At 39.0% G+C, this 21,048-nt stretch overlaps 1 protein-coding gene and 1 long non-coding RNA gene across 2 annotated transcripts in view; one reads left to right on the top strand and one right to left on the bottom strand.

The window, feature by feature from the left end:
- LOC131683215 (acyl-CoA synthetase short-chain family member 3, mitochondrial) overlaps positions 1-21,048 on the bottom strand; it is a 967,052-nt gene that overhangs the window by 117,654 nt on the left and 828,350 nt on the right. The window lies entirely within an intron of this gene.
- LOC131683221 (uncharacterized) lies at positions 2,513-5,295 on the top strand. The gene is made up of 4 exons (XR_009304433.1): positions 2,513-4,044; positions 4,179-4,347; positions 4,504-4,845; positions 4,910-5,295. It is a non-coding gene; the product is annotated as an uncharacterized LOC131683221 (long non-coding RNA).

Genomic DNA, 21,048 nt, shown 5'->3' with positions numbered 1-21,048 from the left:
GATATTCATTACAATGCATTAGAACAGAGTCAATTACGGTTTTGAACACAATATTTTATTTTAAAATTTTTCCTTTTTGCTCATCATACCGAAAGGAAACATAAGAAATGGTTTTAAAAACATGGCGGACAATGACAACCAACTGAAGCTTTTCAATAGCATTAGTAGTGCCAATATAAGGCTTTCAAATTCGACATTTGTGTGCTTTTGCTATATAATAGCATTAGTACTGCAGAAACGAGCTGTCAATCTCTGCACAGTAATAGCACTATATTTCGCCTTTTCTGGCATATTATCAGCATTATATAAGTATGTAGGGCTTCATGGCTTTTTAGGATAGCTTTATATGTGGATTTAAAGCAGATATTAGGCTACGTTATAATGCTTATTGGTTACTTGGGTAGCAACTTGCCACTGGTCGGCGCTTCGATCGGACAGCAATCGCTATACGGAACTTGTATGCAAACTTGGATACAATGTCGACTCACGCATGCAAACCTGTATGCGATGGTGATTTTCAACGTATTTTCATTTAAATGTTTACACAGGTTTTTCGGGAAAGTTTGTTCTAGCTTATATGTCTGTTCTCTGTGTCATTAATATGCTATGTAAATACGAACGGCTTCCTCTTTTCAATTTCCACGTAAGAGAAGAAGGTTGAGAGATTAAAAAAGATTTCGATCTGAACCAGAGGAAATAAGCAAAGCCTCAGTAAAGAAAAATATTTTAGGCTTACAGGGGAAAACCAGGACAAATCAAGCGTTTTCCTCGACTTCCCAGGACACCAGGACAGTCATTGAAAAACCAGGACATGTCCTGGGAAACCAGGACGTATGGTCACCCTAAAGGTGCCACAAATGCCTTTATCAAGTATACCAGCTCGAAGTAAGTCCTCGCCAGCTGCCACCCTCGGCCCTTATCAGGGCCATCAAAACAAATCCTGGTAAAGAATTGAATTTAAAGATTCCCTAACAGGTCGAGTCAAGTTAAAATTGGAATCTGCTGATACCAAGTCAAAATCGAAATTCCATAGCTAATCTATTTATGATCAAACGTTCGAACATTTGTTTCTAAATAGTATAGAGCGAAATTTTCAATAATCATAGAAAATTCTAATTCTTAAACAATCAATTGGGTGGCCCTGAAAAGGGCCTTTGGATTCTTTAGATAATTTAATAAAAGCTGGAGCCTTAAACACGTTCTTCACGGTGACTCGCTTGACGTGAATGGCACAGATTAGTTCTTCCAACAATCCTGGTAACGACGGATCTCACGAAGAGCGACTGTTCCCGGTTGATAACGATAAGTTTTGTTCACTCCACGACTAACCGGTGCACTTTTACGCGCAGCCTTCATTGCCAGCTGCTTTCGAGGAGCCTTCCATCCAGTTGATTTACGAGCAGTCTGCTTAGTACGAACGTGTGCGTTGGTAGACGATTTCCAGAGAAATGACCACGTTGAAGGTAAAACACAATAAAACGCTCAGATACAGTATCCCTCTTCATACTAGCTTGGCTCGCACTGAACAACCAATCAGCAAAGAGTGACGAAAAACTTACCCTCTCCTCAAGTATATAAAGAACACATATAGCGGCAAAAGGCATAAGTTTCATTTTCAGTCGGACTGACTGGTCGCGGTAAAGGAGGAAAGGACTTGGAAGAGCTGCCTACCGTGGAGGAGTAAAGCGCATCTCGGAGTTTGAAAAGCTGCCAAGCGTCATCGTGGAGGAGTGAAGCGCATATCTGTTTTGATTTACGCAAAAAACGGTGGCGTGTTGAAGGTGTTCCTGGAAATCAATTTTTGACGCTGTGATGTATAGTGAACATGGCAAGCGCAAAACCGTCACCGCAATGAATATGTATATACTGAAATGACGCACTTTATACGGATTTAGAGGTGAAAAGCTGCTTTTGGATCAATATGAAAAAGGCCCTTTTCAGAGCCACAAATCTATTAGAGGAATTAGTTTACGTTTTCTGTTCCACAAGATGTTTCTCTTTAATGAGCATAGTGGGTTAGAATTGTGTGATTCGAATTTTCGTTGCCGTATCAAAATTCTGCTTGTGTTCGCATTAAATATAAAAATCTTTCAATAATTTCCGAAAAAGTGCGTTAAAACAAATATTCGTCCCACTCGAAGTTGGTCTTCAGTTTCCTGTGGACCGAATTCATCCTCTGCTGAAGAAAGGAAACTACGCCGAATGTGTTGGAGTGGCAATACTCGTCTATCTGGCGGCACCGAAAAGAAGGCCTAAATTGAGCATTAAACCAACCCTTGTACAAAGTCCTTTTCAGGACGACCACATATTTGTGATAAAGAAAAAAATTGAAATCTTTCCTATGGTACATATTGTTCTAGAAATACAATCTCAGAGGATAGATTACATGTTGTACAATGCAGCTTGTTGATATTTACTTGTCCTGAAATTGACTGATTAAATTAATTCAATTGGATTGGGTAATGATCGAAATACTTTCGTAAACCCACTGGCATGAAGCATCATGTCGAGGATATTATTTTAAAATTCCATAAGCTTAAATAGAATAGACCTTTCTCGTCAAAAAATTTTATATGCAGAACAGCTTCTGTTTTCATCGCTGGATCGATTCTGAATACTGTCACGTTAATTTGGTGTCGCTAACTATTGAAAAAATCAAAAATTCCTCGAACTGCCCATTTTACTATGTATTCCCCTGTCCTATTTTACCTTGATTCTCCATACTTTTACACCATTTGGATGAACTTCGAGTGGGGAATATGAAATAAAGTTACGGCGGGTAGCCTGTAACAAAGTTCCAGTAGCCTACCGCTCGCCGGCATCTATTTTAATCAGGCTATTCGCCGTTTCGTGTACTGGGTATGAACTCCAAGAGTTCATTCCAATTTGCTAAAAACATTGTTTTGACGTTGATGAACCCCAAAACAGTGTTGCAGAATATACCGATTTATCGATATTTAAACCGATTTTTAATTTCAATGCCAATAAAGCTACTAAAAATACCGATTTCTTTTCTCTTACCAAAAAATAACGATTTTCATATAAGATCAATTAATATGGGCCCTTTTAGAAAATGTCTTCACCTTTCCACATCAAATCATCCGGAAATTGATTCAGCAGGTTACTATAAAAACTTCAAATGAAGTTCAACAACCGATTCTGAAATTGATTGAGCTCAGTAGGTTTCATTACATAACATTAGAATGATCTATAAATTAAAAACCAATAATTTGCAGTTGCAGGTAACTTTTGGTTAGCATACATCTTCACACCGATAAATACCTTATTTTTATTTAGAACTATACCGATATTAGATTTGTCCCAGTACCAGTAGAAAGTGGAAGTACTCCGGAGCAAACAAAGAGAAAATCGTTCCTATGTTCTCTTCTCTTTTTTCTTCTTCCGTTAGCAAACATGGAGTAAAAAGCAAGTATTTTTTGCTTCTGTTTGCTCCGGAGCAACTTCTGTGTACTAGAACAAACCTATTATACAAAACCATCTGACAACGCTGCTCTAAAGTGAAAAGTGCTCTTCAAACATCGATGACATCTTTTTTTTCCTGTTTTCTCTACCTACCTAAACATCAGCTGTCTCCCGTTTCCCGAGAGTTCGCCGACCAGTTTTGCTTTCAAACTGAAAAAAACTACAGTTTAATTTCACCAGGCACAATCATCGGAATGAGATGCAGGAAAATATTAACCCAGAATGGTTTTACCGTCCAGTGTGAGAAACATTTTACAAATGATAAAAAAGGTATTTGTGCGGATCTGCGAATTCGGTTTTTGTGGAATAATTCGACCAAAGGCTATGATGTATACTATAGCATCGGTGGAGAGTAAGTCCAATCATACAGCTTCATCCCACCCCGGGAGCAGATGAGCGCTAGCGAATGTTCTCAGCCACCTGGAGGAGGAGGTTCAGCGCGGAAGAAATGTTACCAGACTTCGCCGATCTGGTGTCTGAACTTTTTTTTTGATAATCTCAGAGATTGGGTGTGCAGATGGACGGTTGGAGTTCTGGGAGGGAACGACTGGTAACTTTAAGGTAAATTGTTTGGAGTCATTTGTTTTTTATTATTTTTCCTTGACTTGATACAAAGTTTATGTAACTGACAAGTTTTCGTTCTGCTGATAAATAAATTACAAAATTACAAACTATTGACGGACGTTTCATTGCAGGGTATATATGAAGCCGAAAACACCCACAACAATGGGGTAACTAACACATAGCTCGCCGGTGACAAAGTGATAGTCGCACGGTTGAGTGGAGGAATCGATTTTCTGAAACTGGAAACGTACACGCAAGGTTGTCAGATCGATTGGGGATTTACGTCTGCATAAGGGCGAAGTAAGTTCTATGTTTCAAGCAATTTTTTAAGCTCACCTAGGGCGCAGAACGGACAGATTTTACTTGTTCTTTTAAAACACTGTTCATTCTAAGTTATTTTATTTTCAGTCTGTAATGAGTATGTAATCAAGTGCCTTAATTCTTATTCTTTTTTAGCCCACGCACGTACCGGTTCGGCAGGAAGCATTAGTTAATTTCAGCAATCCGTCCACAGCGTTGCCAGCTCAACATCACGCATCCGACAAGGAGCTTCGATGTGTCCTGGAGTTTCACCAGCAGCGTCACCGGTGACATGTTTGGAAGTGGCGAGCGGTACAGTCATGACTGGCAGCCAGGGCCACACTTTTAAAGTATTCCGGCTAGATAGCCACCTATTGCAGTTCACCCTAAACGGCTATTGCGGTCCTATCACATGTATTTTCATAGACCAGTGGCAGGCCGAGATGGGCGCATCTGGTTACCAGGATGGTGTGCTATGTGTGTGGGACTTGATACGGGGTATGTCAGCAAAATTTACGGTATGGCCTAAATCTACATAATTAAATTGATTGGTTATTTTTAGGTGCCTGTATGTGCAAAATTGAAGCGACAAAATTGACGACTCAATCGTCGCACTTGCCTGTTCCCCGAGTTACGCAATATCGCTTGGACTGGACGAACGAATACGGATCTGGGATAGATTTCAGGGTCGTATGGGACGACAATACTGGAGATGTAGCTCGGGAAGTCAGGCTTGACTGTTCCAATTCACAGCTAAATCCGAAGATTATGCTACCTGCCAGTGGTTCGGTAATTTGTGACTACGGAAATCGAATGAGAATCGTTCGTTTCCCACTTGTGGCGGCGGAAAAGTGGTTCGGTCCGGGGAATCGTAATCGGCCAGCTGTACAGCTGCAGCCTCCGAACGAAGCCATTGCTAGCACGAGTCTTTGATTTGGAAGGATAGTTGCTGAGGACCACTCTCACAATAGTATAAAAGTTCTAAGTTCTAACCTCAAAAACAGACAACAATAAAATGTATTTCTTTCAGAGTTGATAATTTCCATTACATGATCAAATGCGCTGATGGGTATGAATATGCATGTGTACGGTTTGGTAACCAATACAATTTACACCTTTCTATGCAGTGCACGGCCACCAATGATTCTTCCATAAATTTAGACATTGTGCCGAACAAGAGTAAATTCGCGTATATAAAATATATAGGAGGCCCTATTTTCACAGTCACGTCACTTAGTGACTAGAAGGAAATTTTCTTCTAGTCACTAGGTGACGTGACTGTGAGAATAGGGGCTTGGAGCATATCGCTGTCTGTGCACGGAACTGAACATGATTAAATTTTTGGCTCACGCGTATTTAAACGATCACTTAGCCTATGTGTCCGCATGTGACTGGTGGGGTAGCGTTGAGGGATTTTGTCGCCGCTCACGGTACATTTCTATTTCTTCTCACTAATGTGTAAGTACATTTGCTGCACCCGCTTCTAGTGAATACATTTGAGCAGATATCACAAATAGATCCGAAAAAGTTATTTCTTCGGGAGAAACGCTTCTCACATATCTCGAATTCCCGAAGTTCTGGTGAAATTATGGTTGATATAACAAATTCTGCCTGTTTCCCAGCATTCTGCTTGATATATTCCTGTCTATGATAGGCTACTAGTATATTCCGTCTGAAAATATCTAAATCGTTACTTGACATTAGTGACGATAGTCACCCGTATGAACGTTTGCAGATAGGCTAAAATGTTGTAGATAAAAGCTTTGTCGCATACGGTGCATTTGCATGGAGCAATTTAAAAAAAAAGTTCTTGAAAAATGCTTTACCCTCCACATCACATCCCCATCTTTGAATTGAACAGTCTGATTCCGTCAGCAGCGCCGCGTTGATGAATTAGTGGATTTTTTATAATTCCATGGATGAAATATACAGACTAGCAAAATTAGATTATAAGCTATACGGTTACGTTACAATGTCTTAGTTAATATCTTCCGCTACCCGACATTGTGAGGATTTGGTGTGATTATTTGTTGAAAGGAAGATTCCTTCACCGGATTAATAGTCAAACCAACAGATTTCTGTGGGATTATTATGAAATTAATAAAAAATTACATAAAATTTAAAACTTTTTCTTGGTTTCATCTTGTTTCATTAATTTGCGCCGTTGAAGCAGTTTGGTAAAACGTTCCTTATCAAACTCGTGCTTATCGCATAGCGCGAATTTCAAAATGTCGAATCTTTAACACTATAGCCAGAGCATGTAGTTCAGAATGTTAAGTTTGTCGCCGTGTGACGTAAGCTAAACCTCGAGTCTTAAGTTATTTTTCAAAGATTTACAATCTGGTACCAAATTCGATTATGATACCGGTGGGAATACCGTGTTGAAATCGTAATTCGATACTAGGGCGCAACTACCAAACCGTGGAATCTCAATCAGAATGCGATCCAACACTTTCCGGAACAGATCCGTTGGATAATTTTTGCTGGATCTCAGGGTGTGCTTCCTCGATGTAATCGGCTCAACTGATTCGTAAAGTGTTACATTACCCTTACTGGGCACCTGCAATGATGGCACCTAACCCATTAGGTTTACGTCGAAATATGTATAACTCGAATTTTCCACTCGCGTAAATATAGATGGTGCGATGGAATGTTTTCTTGGGGGGCATTACCGCATCGAGTTAGTTTTACAGATTTAAATAATTTTTTCAAGACCTTATAACAGTAATGGGACAATGCAAGATTGACAGTTTAGCGAGCTTGTTTACATGGTCTTAGAATATAAAAGCAATTCGAACCAAGCTTCGTTCTGGGTGAAATCAAAAATTTTCTAAGTCCATGTAAACAAACTCTCTGAACTGTCAGAAATGTGAGGTTATACATTTTCATGCAATGTTCTATAGTAAACTGTCAAAGATACACTCTCGAGTTCATTTGTGACGTCACCGTAAAGTAATGAACTTAGTATCGTGATTCACCACTTCATTTCCAGTGTTGCCGATAAAGCAAACTGAAATATGCAAAACAGTGCTGCCGAAACAAGTATTTCGAGTCTCACCATTATTGATTTGGTGAAAATATTACTCAACATTCTTGCAATTTTCAATTTTCAAAAAATCATTAAAAAATCAGGGAATGTCACAAAAATCTCATTTTACCGTGAATGGTCTTAAAAATGTGATATCTTTGGATCAAAAATAAGAAAAACAGGGGTTAGGTCGGACAAGAAAGGTCTATTCTTGATTACTGTTCAGCTAACCAGATTATTCAAAGACGTAACTATCAAATATATGATTCGCTAAAATGTACAATGAAAAAGAAACGATTTAGTGAAAGCGTCAATCTGACCCTTGATTGATCGTCTAGCGCTCGACCGGCGCGAGCGAGAATATTACTGGTTTTTAGTATTTTCCGTTCCCTACTTTTTAATTCGACGAAACGAAACTTTACAAATTTTAAGAGGGAAATAATCGGTGTTTCTCATCAAAACCGATACAAAGTCGGTAAAATTATTTTTGGCGGGAGATTTCACTTAATAATGCAGTTCGCTGATTGGCTTATACAGATTTGAAGAAATCTATAAAAGGTTGTGCAATATTCTGAGCGCTTGTTCAGTTTTGAATAATCCGCAAAGAAACGCTTTGGCATGGCGCGTATATGCAATCAAAGTATGCGGCGAAACACGAAATTAATCGTGGCAAGCGAAAGAGGCAGCGGACAACGGCGGTGCAGGAAGGAGAACCGAGTCGCCTTCTTAGGCGAGTAGAGACGGCAGGAGGGCCGCGTGGAGTTGACCAGCTAGCAGTGGTGGTTGACGAGCCGCAACGAGTGCAGGAGGGAGAAATCTCTCTGATGGAGTTCAAACTCGACCATCCGCGAGTCAGGCATGATTCGAGAGGAGCCCTCGATTGGATGCAATGCTGGTGAGTTATTTTTCAAATCTTTTATTTCTAAGAGTGAAAAATGTGATTTATCCATACAGATAACAAAATTGGCAACTTTAGGTATTTTTGCTCCTGTTTACTCCGGAGTGACTTCCGTGAACTGGAACAAAGAATTTTCATGAAAAATTTTGCACATAGATATTTGGTTGAAGCAAAGTTTTGAGGTTCTATTAAGTTGAACATTTGTCAGTCATATAACTTGTTGAGTACGCGTGCGCGGTTCTGGGTGCATTGAAAAGTGTTTACTGAACAAAAATTATATTATACCCTTGCCTTTTTGTGTATGTAAAAAAATTATACAAATCAGCGAAGTGTGTATATATAGTTGTTTAGCTCTTGTAAAGTATACTGCACCGGTACACAGTAGCACGACCCCAAAAATCAATGTCTTTTAATACTTTCGCAAATATTTATTTAATTTTTCCCTCAGTTTGAATAGAAGTATCTCAAAATTTTACGATAATCGGATGAAAAAATGAATTTTTAACACGTTGAAGCAAGTGATGTCGAGGATTTCTGTTCAATTCATTAGAACTCTTCAAATCTTCGAACTTCAAATGGCGATATCTCAAGAACTACGAGACGGATTTGTATCGTTTTAAGTTCTTTGGAAAGAAGAATGAATATGATTAACTATAGATGTGAGCGTTTTGTGCAGAAATGATTTACTTCTGTTCTGCGTCAACAAAAAGCAATTGAGAAATTCGATATCATATCAGTAATTTATCTTATATGTCTTTCAATTTTTCAGATGGTCTCCATAGATTACTTATTATGAATCTAACTCAAATAAAAATGAAAATACCCGTATAGAGACGCCCTTTAGCTCATAAATCTTACAAATATTATATTACTTCATAATTAGTGATTTTTACTACCGCGAAATAGTTCGTAAGCACTTCCGTCAATTCGTGTGCGTTTATATTATGCTATCAAATCTACATGGGAATTGACTTTCAAATAGACTGTGTAATTTCAATTAAACCATATGTAACTATTTGCTTTTGTTTTACTGTTTCATTATAGATATGACGTATATCTATGAAAGGGCTGATCAAGAGTTCAAAAAGCGGTTTACTGACAATGTTTTTGGTGTAGCATGTAGCGTTTGCGATCGTTTATGGTTTCGAAAAGATTTGAAAAATATTAACAGAGCCGAGGAAAATGTTCTTCTGACATTAGGATCATTTGAATCTGTAGAAGATTTTAGTGTTTGTCAGACCTGCCGTGGAAGTTTGAAACGAGGTGTAGTACCAAAACTGGCTACAACGAATGGATTTGTATATCCCAATCGTCCTCCGGGTTTACCTCCACTAGATCCAATAAGTGAAAGGTTAATTTCTCCAAGATTGCCTTTCATGCAGATAAGGCGCTTACGTTATGCTGCCGTTATGCTGACGATTATGCATTTAATGTTAGTATCAGGAGCATTTAATCCACAAATCTTCTTATTTAAATGGGTTCATAAAGAAGAAAACAGTGATTGAGTGGCTTAAGTATCTTGTCGATACTCCATTATATCGTCGTTATGGAATAGTTATCGGTAACGACCAGCTAAATGGTCTTGACCACCTATCGTCAATACCAGCTGATCCTGACAACGAGTTGGAAGTAATTGATTCTTCTAACGATTTTGAGTTATTGATTGGGCAGCAACAAACGCTTCTTTGGAATAAAGATGAATGTTTGGAAATTTCACCCGCTCAAAACAGGATACCTTTGTCCTTAATATTCGACGAATTTGGGGAGGAACTTTCATTTCCTAGTATATATTTTGGCCAACCACGCTCCTTCAAATTTGATGTTCATGTAACACCATTTATGACAACGTTCATGACATTGAGTGCCAGTGAAACTCGATGGCCTGACTTGTTGCTAATGTTACATAAACTTTCCGAAGAGCACGATATCAACTTGACAGATCCCATAGAGCAACCAACTGCACTGCAGCGAACAACGCTCGTGAATGAGGATCCTGTCACCTGTTGCATTTATTTCAACATATTCGTTGATACCTTAATGAATATTCTTGCATCTCGAAGATATAGCCCATTTGGCGAGTATTATATTGTTGACTACTTCAAAAGGATAGAGTTTCAACACCGTGGCAGTCCCCATGCCTATATATTACTTTGGCTTAATAATGATCCTCATGAAACAATTTCAGAGGACATGCCTGCTACAGTGGAGCTAATAAATTTTCTTTGTTCCGTTAGTGCTAATAGTAATCAGATTCATAAGCATACATTTACTTGTTACAAGTGGAACGAGAAGCAATGCCGATTCAACATCCCTTACTGGCCTATGGATCAAACTAGAATTTTGTTGCCTATGGCATCAGATAATTCAAACCGTAACCAATTATTAATAAAAGCAGGGCAAATGCGCGAAAATTTGAACTCAAAAGTGTACACAACGCTGGATGAGTATCTCGCCGACTGTAATTGTTCGTACGATAACTATTTGGATGTTATTCGTGCCTCTTCAAAAAGACCTATCGTTCTCTTAAAGCGTACAATGGAAGAACTATGGACCAATCCATATAATCCATGGGTTGCTAATAAATTACTCTCGAAAATGGATCTTCAATTTATTGTGGACGAATATTCATGTGCTGCGTATGTTGTTGAATATGTCAACAAAACAAACAGAGGTATTAGTAACTTGCATCATGAATTGATCAAGTTACAAGATGAATATCCCGATCAAGATTTCGCTGCACTACTGAAGAAAGTCAGTATTAAAATGCTGAATTCAGTAGAAATGTGTGCCCAAGAAGCTGCTTGGTATTTACTACGACAACCAATGTCAGAAGCCAGCAGAAAAATTGAATTTATACCAACAATGTGGCCACATGAGCGAATAAAATCTAGAAAACACACTAAACAAATGGATGAGGAAGGCATCGATGATGATTGGACGGATGTGTGGACGCTGAACATAATCCAGAAATATGAGAAGCGCGTTGGTCTAGAAATCGTTTGTTTGGCTGATTTCGTAGCGTGTTACACGAAAGATAAAAGTAGTAGTAACACATACAAGCAACGAAGTACTCCTCGAGTAATCCGGTGGAGAAAATATAAAATAACAGAGTTAAATGATTACAAGCGCGAAATGGTACTTCTATTTCTACCATTCCGGAATGAGGCTTGCGACATTCTTGATTGTAAGAAATTCATTGATTTTTATGATCAAAATGAGTCTTTCATATTGAATAAGTTGAAACAATATGATTGTAACATTAATCTCGAACAAATCGTCGAAGAATACCTTCGTATAACCGAAGAGAGTGAAACCGACGATCTACAAAAGGCAATCAACGATAAACATATCGAATTCGTAAGGGCCATTACAATGTAGCCCAACGATGACGATATCGAGCAGTTGCCTACTGGTGCTTTGGCAGCAGTCGTTAAAAAACGTACTAATGTCATGAGCAAGCAAGAGTATTGTGCTATGGTCAGGACAACAAATGTCGAACAACGAAATTTGGTTCTACATTTGATAAATATATTGCACAGTTTTGACGGAACAAACACACCTTTGCAGATATTTTTCACTGGTCCTGCAGGATGTGGTAAAACCTTTACTCATCGAATACTTATGGAGACATACAATCGCTTCAATCAAGCGCATAATTCGTTGAAAAATGCATAAGTTGCTTGTGCTTCAACGGGTAAAGCAGCTGTCGCTATTGGTGGTACTACAGTTCATTCCGCGTTCCGTATTAGAATGGCGCGCAGAAATAATTCTAAACTTGGATTTGAAACACTTCAACTTTATCGAAATGCTTTTACAGGTGTTAAAGCGATCATTATCGATGAAGTAAGTATGATAGGTGCAGATATATTTAATATCATACATACACGTTTGCAAGACATTACTGGAAACTATGATGAAGCATTTGGCGAAATTCATTTTATATTCTGTGGTGATCTTCGTCAGTTGCCACCTGTCAATGCGCGTCCAGTTTACAAGCCTTGTAGGAACTACATTTGCGGACCTATACTTTGGCAATCTCTAAATTTCTTTCCGTTAGTGCAAGTTATGCGACAATCAGATGTGGAATTTTCATCTATTCTTACAAAAATTGGTAATGGCGAGGCACTTACTACTTCAGAAACTGAACTGATCGAGAGTCGATTCCGAACAGCGGAGTGGTATAGTCAAAATGTTCCTAATGCAATACGCCTCTTCCCTCGTAATATGGATGTGGAGAGGTACAATACTGAAACATTGCGTGATCGTGAGGGACTTGATTTTATTGTCGAAGATATTTTCACAGGCTACAGAAATGCGGAACAACTAGCTAGTGCTAGGGTTAAGCTACATAAAATGAGCGTTGTAGAGACAGGTGGTTTACCTTACTTATTGCGATTAACACTCGGCATGCCCTATATGATCACCACCAACATTAACGTTGAAGATGGTATGGTTAATGGTGCTATTGGGGAACTCAAATATATCGAACACTGCGAAGATGATTCCAGTGAACGTATTACCCGACTTTGGCTAAAATTCGAAAGTGATGTTATCGGTACCGCTTTGAGAATTAAATCAAGACCTTTGGTATATTCCAAACAAAGTCACTTGAAATTTGATTGGGTTCCTGTTACAAAACGATCAGCCAGTATAAAGCTTGGCAGCATGTAAACGGATTCAATTCCTGCTCGTTAGTGCGTGTGCACTCACAGTACACAAATCACAAGGAGGTACCTTTTCTGAAATTGTGTTTGATTACGATAAATGTTTAGAACAACAATTAGTATATGTAGGATTATCACGAGTTACATCAATGGATGGACTTTTTTTCAACAAACTCGAAAAATAATTTCAAATTTCACCACTCTAATAGCCGTAAGCACAAAGCCGTACTAACTGTTTTAAACCGGACTAACTTTTAAACCGGCCTAAAATATTTGGTAAGCTTTAATCAAACGATGCTGTCATTTATATGGCTGCGTTCTGATCTGCGTTACACGACAATGCTAAAAACACAATTGCAGCTTGTTGACGGATGCAATCAGCCTGATTCCATCAACGACGTTCATCTGTTTTCTAAGGAACTTGTATGCTATGGCAGCGACCTTTCCCGGTCAGGTAAAGCTAAGGAGGGTATATGTCCTCCCGAAGCTACTCACGATACTGCGCACCTTAAATTAGACCCACAATTGCAGCTTGCCGATGGGCACAACCAGCTAGAACCCATCACCGACGCCCATCTGCTTGCCACGGAACTTGGCAGCGACCCTTCCCGGTCAGATCTACAATCGCAGCTTACCAACGGACGTGATCAGCTTAACTCCGACGCCTGTATGTTGACAACAAAATCTGAAAGCAGAGACTACGATATGCTCCGGTCAGATAACAGCAGTCTAAAACAATTAGAGCAATTTGAAGTTCCTGCTTTTGTTTACACAGGTAAATGCAATGAATGTATATGTTCTTCCGAAGTAGGACATACAGATGCTGCTCCCGCTGAAAATCCACCCCTATTACAGCCAGACGCCACCACCATCGCCGCTCGTCTTTCTACCGCTCAACCATCAGGACACTATCTGGAGGAACAACTTAGTATCTACTACCAGAACGTGAGAGGACTACGCACAAAAATTGACGAGTTGTTCGTCGCTGTTTCAGAGGCCGAATATGATGTCATTGTTCTAACCGAAACGTGGCTGAATGATCAAATCCATTCGATCCAGTTATTCGGCCCCAGGTACACGGTTTACCGTAAAGATCGCGATCCAGACAGTACAGGGAAAAAACGTGGTGGTGGTGTGCTTATTGCAGTGTCCAACCGGCTCTCGTCCAAACATAAAACGGATAGTAACGATCTCGAACAACTATGGGTAGATATTCGCGGGCGCGATACTAATATTTGTGTAGGCGTAGTATACATTCCCCCTGATTCCGCAAGTGATATAGATATTATTCAGAAGCACATAGACTCAGCACTTGACATCGCAACTTCCATTCAACCGAACATGGCTCATCTACTGTTTGGTGACTATAATCAGCCAGGACTTCTTTGGAAGAGTACACCCTCCGGTTATGCCTTTCCAGATCCTTCTGAATCTATCTTTTCGAGAGCGAGTATTGCCTTATTGGACGGAATGTCTATATTGAACATGCTGCAAATGTGTACCGTAAATAACAGACGAAATCGAACCCTGGATCTCCTGTTCGTAAATGAAGAAGCTTCTATTAACTGCGCCGTTTCAGAAGCCCTTGAGCCATTAGTTGCCTGTGACGCATATCATCCTCCTCTTCTAGTAACGCAGATTTGTCCCCAGTTGGTTATTTTTGACGAAATTCTGGATGTCAGGGAGTTCAACTTTTCGAAGACTGATTTCTCTAGGCTTCAAAGTTCACTACAGGCAATTGATTGGGAGACTTTGTTAAATTCCGCGATCGATGTAGATGTTGCCGTAGAAAAACTTTCACTGGTCCTGAAACAGCTATTCAGAATAACAGTTCCCGCACCACGTCCCCGACCAAAACCGGCATGGTCCAATCGTCAGCTACGTAAGCTGAAAAGATTGCGAGCAGCTGCGCTTCGGCATTACACCAGCCGACGAAACCCCATTACAAAACGAGAGTTTATTCAAGCTAGCAACAGTTACAAGACATATAATCGGTTCCTCTATTCAAGACACGTAGCACAAACCCAATCAAACCTGAAACAAAATCCAAAGCAGTTTTGGTCTTTCGTTAACGGAAAACGCAAAGAAAATGGGCTTCCTTCCAGTATGTTCCTTGCAAGTGAAACATCAAGCACTCCAAGTGGCATCTGTGACCTATTCGCTCAACATTTCTCGAGCGTGTTTAAAAAGGACTCGGCTAACTCCACTCAGGTGGAATATGGCCTTCAGAATGTCCCTCATGATGTAATTAATGTAGGTAATATCCAATTTACTGACGAAGACATTCTAACTGCCATTAGAAAGCTAAAGTCTTCAACATCAGCAGGACCAGATGGTATTCCTTCCATTATACTGAAAAGATGCGCAAGCGCACTGTGTACGCCTTTAAGGCTAATTTTCAATCAATCACTATTGCAATCGGCGTTTCCCGTGTGTTGGAAAAAATCAGTTATGTTTCCCGTTTTTAAAAAAGGTGATAAGCAAAATATTGCGAACTATCGTGGCATAACCTCACTCTGTGCTGGATCAAAGTTATTTGAGATTTTAGTAGGAAACGTGCTGTTTCGTGAGACCAAAGCATACATATCGAAGGATCAACATGGCTTTTTTTCAGGCAGATCGACAACTACTAATCTAGCCCAATTCACTTCGCTCTGTATTAAAAATATTGAAGTTGGATCTCAGGTTGATACTGTATACACGGATCTCAAGGCTGCATTCGATCGTGTAGATCACTCTCTTCTACTGGCAAAGATAAAGCGGCTGGGCGCTTCGTCAAATTTCACAGGGTAGCTTAAATCATATCTCGTAAATCGTTCTCTATCTGTAAAATTAGGAAATAGCGAGTCATACAGCTTCATTAACTTGTCGGGAGTGCCTCAAGGGAGCAATCTAGGACCGTTGCTTTTTTCGTTGTTCTTCAACGACGTTTGCTATGTTATACCTCCAGGGTGTAAACTTATATACGCTGATTATCTCAAACTATTTCTCATTGTGCGGTCAATAGAAGATTGCGTGGCACTGCAGCGACACTTAGATGCTTTTTGTAATTGGTGTAGTCGCAACTTGCTGGCTCTCAGCGTGGCCAAATGTTCCATAATATCTTTTACTCGCAGAAAAAATCCAATACTCTGGAGCTACACCATCTCAGGGGAATCGCTAGAGAGAATGACAGTTATCAGAGACCTCGGAGTACTCCTGGACTCACAACTGACATTCAGAAATCATTACTCTCATGTTATAGCACAGGCAAATAGAAACCTCGGCTTCATTATAAGAATCGCCAAAGAATTCACTGATCCATATTGTTTACGGGCACTCTATTTCTCACTAGTTCGATCTGTCCTGGAAGCTTCAGCACCCATTTGGTGTCCTTATACGAACATTTGGATCAACCGAATAGAAGCAGTGCAGGCAAGATTCCTCCGTTTTGCTCTTAGAACTCTCCCATGGCGTAACCCAGCAGAGCTACCACCGTACATCGATCGCTGTCGTCTGCTCGATATGGAAACCCTAGCGAAAAGGCGGAACACATTTAGAGCAGTATTTGTTGGGAAGATATTAACTGGTCAAATAGATGCTCCAGATATTCTCTCACAAATAAATATCTATGTGCCCCCTAGAAATCTCAGATCGCATAACTTCTTAAGACTGGAATTTCAGCGCACAGAGTATGGTCAGAACGAACCCATTAGGGCGATGTGTAATGTTTTTAATAGTGTTTATGACCATTTTGACTTTTCTGTATCTTGTGATGTTTTCAAAAATAGACTAAGAAGGTTGACTTAGATTTTAAGATTCCATTTTTGTAATTTTTGTTCTTGCAATACTGTGTACTATGTGATTAAGTTTAATTGTAGTGTAAAATCATTGTAATCAACTGTGAAAAATTTGAAAAGATGATGGGTTTTTACGCCCATTTGAGGATTGCTTCTGAAGCATATCCTGAAATGGGCTTTTCCCATTCTAGAAACATTTCATGTAGACCAACACAGGTCAGATGAAAAATAAGAATAAATAAATAAATAAATAAATAAATAAAAACAACAAATTCAAGTTAAAGAAAATGAGTAAATTCATTCCGATATTTTCTTGCAGTAAAATAGCTTTTCTTCGTCAAATATCTCGTTCCATAGGGTTTGAGAACAATTTTGTCAACATGTTGCCGATATGTTTCTGAACATATTATTCGTGTTGGATAGTTGAAAGTTGGCCGATGATGTACAGTACTTTGTAGTGACATAATATGCACAAAAGAAAATAAATTGATATACAAATGCATGTTTTTATTCAGTTTGAATAGGCGCTCGTCGAGTTAGAGGTGGCTGAACCATGTTATTGGTGCCATGATAGTTATTTCTCGACAAAAATATGATTACTGGTTAAAACCCAACTGTCAAAATTCTCTTTGAAAGGAAATTCCGGACCAACCGTCGCTGGATAAACACAGTTCATAGCAGTTAATGTAAGAGAAAATTTTTCTCTTTTGTTTACTGCCCACGTCTGTGATTGGCGAGTAACGGTTTGTCCGAAATTCCTCTTCAAAGAGAATTTTGACAGTTGGCTTTTAAGCCAGAATTATATGTTTGTCGAGATTTCATACTTTGATTAAAAAATTGGTTAAAATATTTCAATTTGAATTTAAAATGAACTGTGTCATTCTAATTGAACATGATACCTATCGACGTGGGGGAAAACATTTATTTTCGTTTCAAGTGAATTTTCACAAGTTTGGAATAAAGATCAATTATCAATGAAGGTCTGCGAATTAAAATTATACACGTTTTTCAGCGAGGTTTAAATAAAAAGTAAACAAAGATCAAACAGAAAATTAAACTTTGACAGAATGATCATTTATATTCACGAGCGTTATATTTAATTTTTTTTTGCAATGTGGCAGACAGAATATAGATATATTTCTATAATGCATCAATGCAAATTGGAACGATTTATGCCAAAAATCGAAATAAATATATTGATCACCGTTGTGTTCACAATAAATTTCAAAACATTTTGCATTCAGATGTTTTATGTGATTTTATTCTTATTGGAACATTGCACATATTTAAAATCAATTACTTACTCTTAGCTTAGAGTATTTGTGAAGCTAATTTCTAAGCGGTTAACATTCTGATTCAATTTGCTAACGACCAGTGTAAGTAAATTCATAAAATATTGCATTTTACGATCTATATTCAATTGCCATTTGTTTGGATCTATCCCCTAAAAACAATAATTTTCTTCCGTTATTTACTTTCTTTGATCTGTGATACAATAGATATATGGGCAATAATTCGTGAAAATATGTTATCGATTTATATTATAGAATTAAATGGTCCCGCTTATTCTCTTAGCTATAAGTAAAAAGAAAAGAATCAAATCACTTCTTATTGTAGTTCTGTTTCTAATTCACAAAAACAACTTTGATCTGAATTGATCTCAATTTATCCAAACGTGCTCTATTGTATCCCTTTGATGTGCAATTGGAATAAAGCGTGTAGAGAGAAGGAAAGAACGAGGAAATAAAAAAAATGCAGGTAGATAAACACGGTAAAAAAAACTTTACCCATTTTATGTATTCAAATTGCCCATTTTCGGAAGTTATTCGAGCTATCAAAAAATGGGTATTTTATTGCTTCTAACAATTGGTGCTTTTTATTCATTTCACAACTACTCTATGAGATAATGTCAATGGATATACTGATCTTAATAATAAGTGAAAAGTCATTAAGAATTATTTTAAGCGAGTTAACCTGCAAACTAAGGTTCGTAGCGGAAGCTGCAAATTACCGGCCTGCATCTGAGTATGTGGCGGAAACGGAACATTTCGGCAATGCTCATAAAAAACGGCTATTTTAACTACTGAGGATGTTGCAAATATGCGTTTGGCATTTTTATAGCAGCCAAAAGATCCAGCCATTAAAAATATATCCAGTTGGCGGTTTTATTTTGTTAAGTAGTTAAGGAGACAATAATGTGAAATGAATATTTTTTATGTTTTTTTAATTCAGAAATAATTCTATTGACAGTATTTTTCATTCTGGCGCGATTTTCATGAATGGATATTTTTCACGAGTTTTGTTGTAACAGTTCTGCGAAAAATAAAGGGTAAAAATACCCAGGTTGACGTACAAGAGCTGTATTCATTTATGGATACGAACTCTTTACCCACTTAATCGGTTATTTCACTTCTATTGAAAATGCGTAGTTTTCTACGCATTAATTGGTATTTTATTTTATTAGTGTACTTCGACAGTGCTTGTCCTTCCTACCTGATAAACTGGCTTATTTATTGCCATTTTTATTGCGAGCAAAGAGAGCCATATTTATCCAGAAAGAAGCCGAAGAGAGGATTGAAAATAACGAAATGTATGCAAGAGAAGCATGACAAATTTTTGCATATTTTTGTCTTCTTCCGGTAACATGATGCTGCCATTTGCATTGCTGCGTTCTGATCAGCAATACACGGCTATGTTTAATTTAATTTAATTTAAAATTCACTCTTTATGCCATTTAATAGTCTGATTATTTCGAGAATTTTTTATTGCCCAATAAAATGGAGACTCGACATCTTGTTGAATGGGATTTATAACATAAGTATTGTATCAAATAAAATAATTTTTTCGAGCAATTTCATTTCATTTCGCGTTTTTTGGAAGGGGTCCACGATCGGAAATCTATCTCCCGTGATTTTTGACCTAGCGCCAAAAACTAAAGTTTTTCTGATTCCTTATGTCAATAGCAATGTACGTAGGATTTTTTCGATATTTTGATTTTTAGCGAAATGGCGCAGTTGTGAGTGAAAAAACGTAGATAATGTCATAAAAATCTACACAAAATCGTAGAGTTATATTGTTAGGCGCTAGACACTCCAAGGGCTTGAAGAGCTTCTCTAACATTACACTTAGTAGTTTGTCAGTTCAGCCAAATCTGACTGTTCCAAATTAAATCAAATGCTTATAGAAAAAGAGTGGAAGCTTACATCTTTTGAAAAGTTTGTATCAGTTGCTGTTCTGCAACACATGAAAAATGCCATAAAAATTATTTATTTGCTTCAGATAATTATGTCGTCCATGGAATGGAAATCTTAAATTTTAGCCTGGTGGAGCTTATTATACCATCCTACCCAACTAGTCTACTAACCATGCATATAGAATTTGGCAGACCTACTTTGCTGAAGATCGGCTGGTCGGTATGCCCTATTAGCATACCTCAGCCGCCTTGAGTCCGGCCACAAAGCCTACGAGTGCAAGAACACAGACAGGAGCAAATTATGTCGTCGCTGCGGCGAGGAGGGGCATAAAGAGCGGGGTTACACTAAGGCGTACAAGTGCCTTAACTGCACCGCTAAGAAGCAAGCCCATAAACATGCTATGGGCGGACCTTCGTGTCCCTTCGGTGAGGCAAATAAGAAGAAGCCGTGAACGTCACACAGCTAAATCTTAACCATTGTGCAGCAGCCCAACAGCTGCTGTGGCAGTCGGTCTCGGAGTTGAGGACAGATGTCGCCCTCTTATCAGACCCGTACCGCATCCCTGCCGGCAACGGCAATTGGGTGTCGGACGGGATGCGGCAATCTGTACAACGGGACGGTTCCCGGTTCAAGAGGTAATACACTCCTCCGCCGAGGGTGTTGCGATTGCCAAGATCAATGGTGTGTTCTATTGCAGCTGCTACGCCCCATCAAGGTGGCCAATAGAACAGTTCAACCAGATGATCGATAGGCTCTCGTCGGACCTAGTGGGCCGGAAACCGGTAGTCATAGCGGGAGACTTTAACGCTTGGGCAGTGGAGTGGGGCAGCCGCTGTACAAATAGCAGGAATCAAGCGCTAATGGAGGCGCTTGCGAAACTCGATACTGTGCTAGCTAATAATGGCTCCGCTAGTACATTCCGTAGAAACGGAGCGGAGGCGTGGATTGACGTAACATTTGCCAGCCCGAGTCTGGCTCCAGGCATGGAATGGAGGGTAGACGAAGGCTACACCCATAGCGATCATTTAGCAATCCGCTTTAGGATCAACTATGGTGTGCAGCATTCGAGGGCGGGAGATCCCTGTCAGGTACGCGAGTGGAAGTTCGACAGCGAAGCTTTCACCGCGGCCCTGGGACT

The sequence above is a fragment of the Topomyia yanbarensis genome, chromosome 2, assembly GCF_030247195.1.
Source record: "Topomyia yanbarensis strain Yona2022 chromosome 2, ASM3024719v1, whole genome shotgun sequence".
NCBI lineage: Eukaryota > Metazoa > Arthropoda > Insecta > Diptera > Culicidae > Topomyia > Topomyia yanbarensis.
Note: the sequence above shows the minus strand (reverse complement) of the source record. Positions and strands in the feature narration are given on the sequence as shown.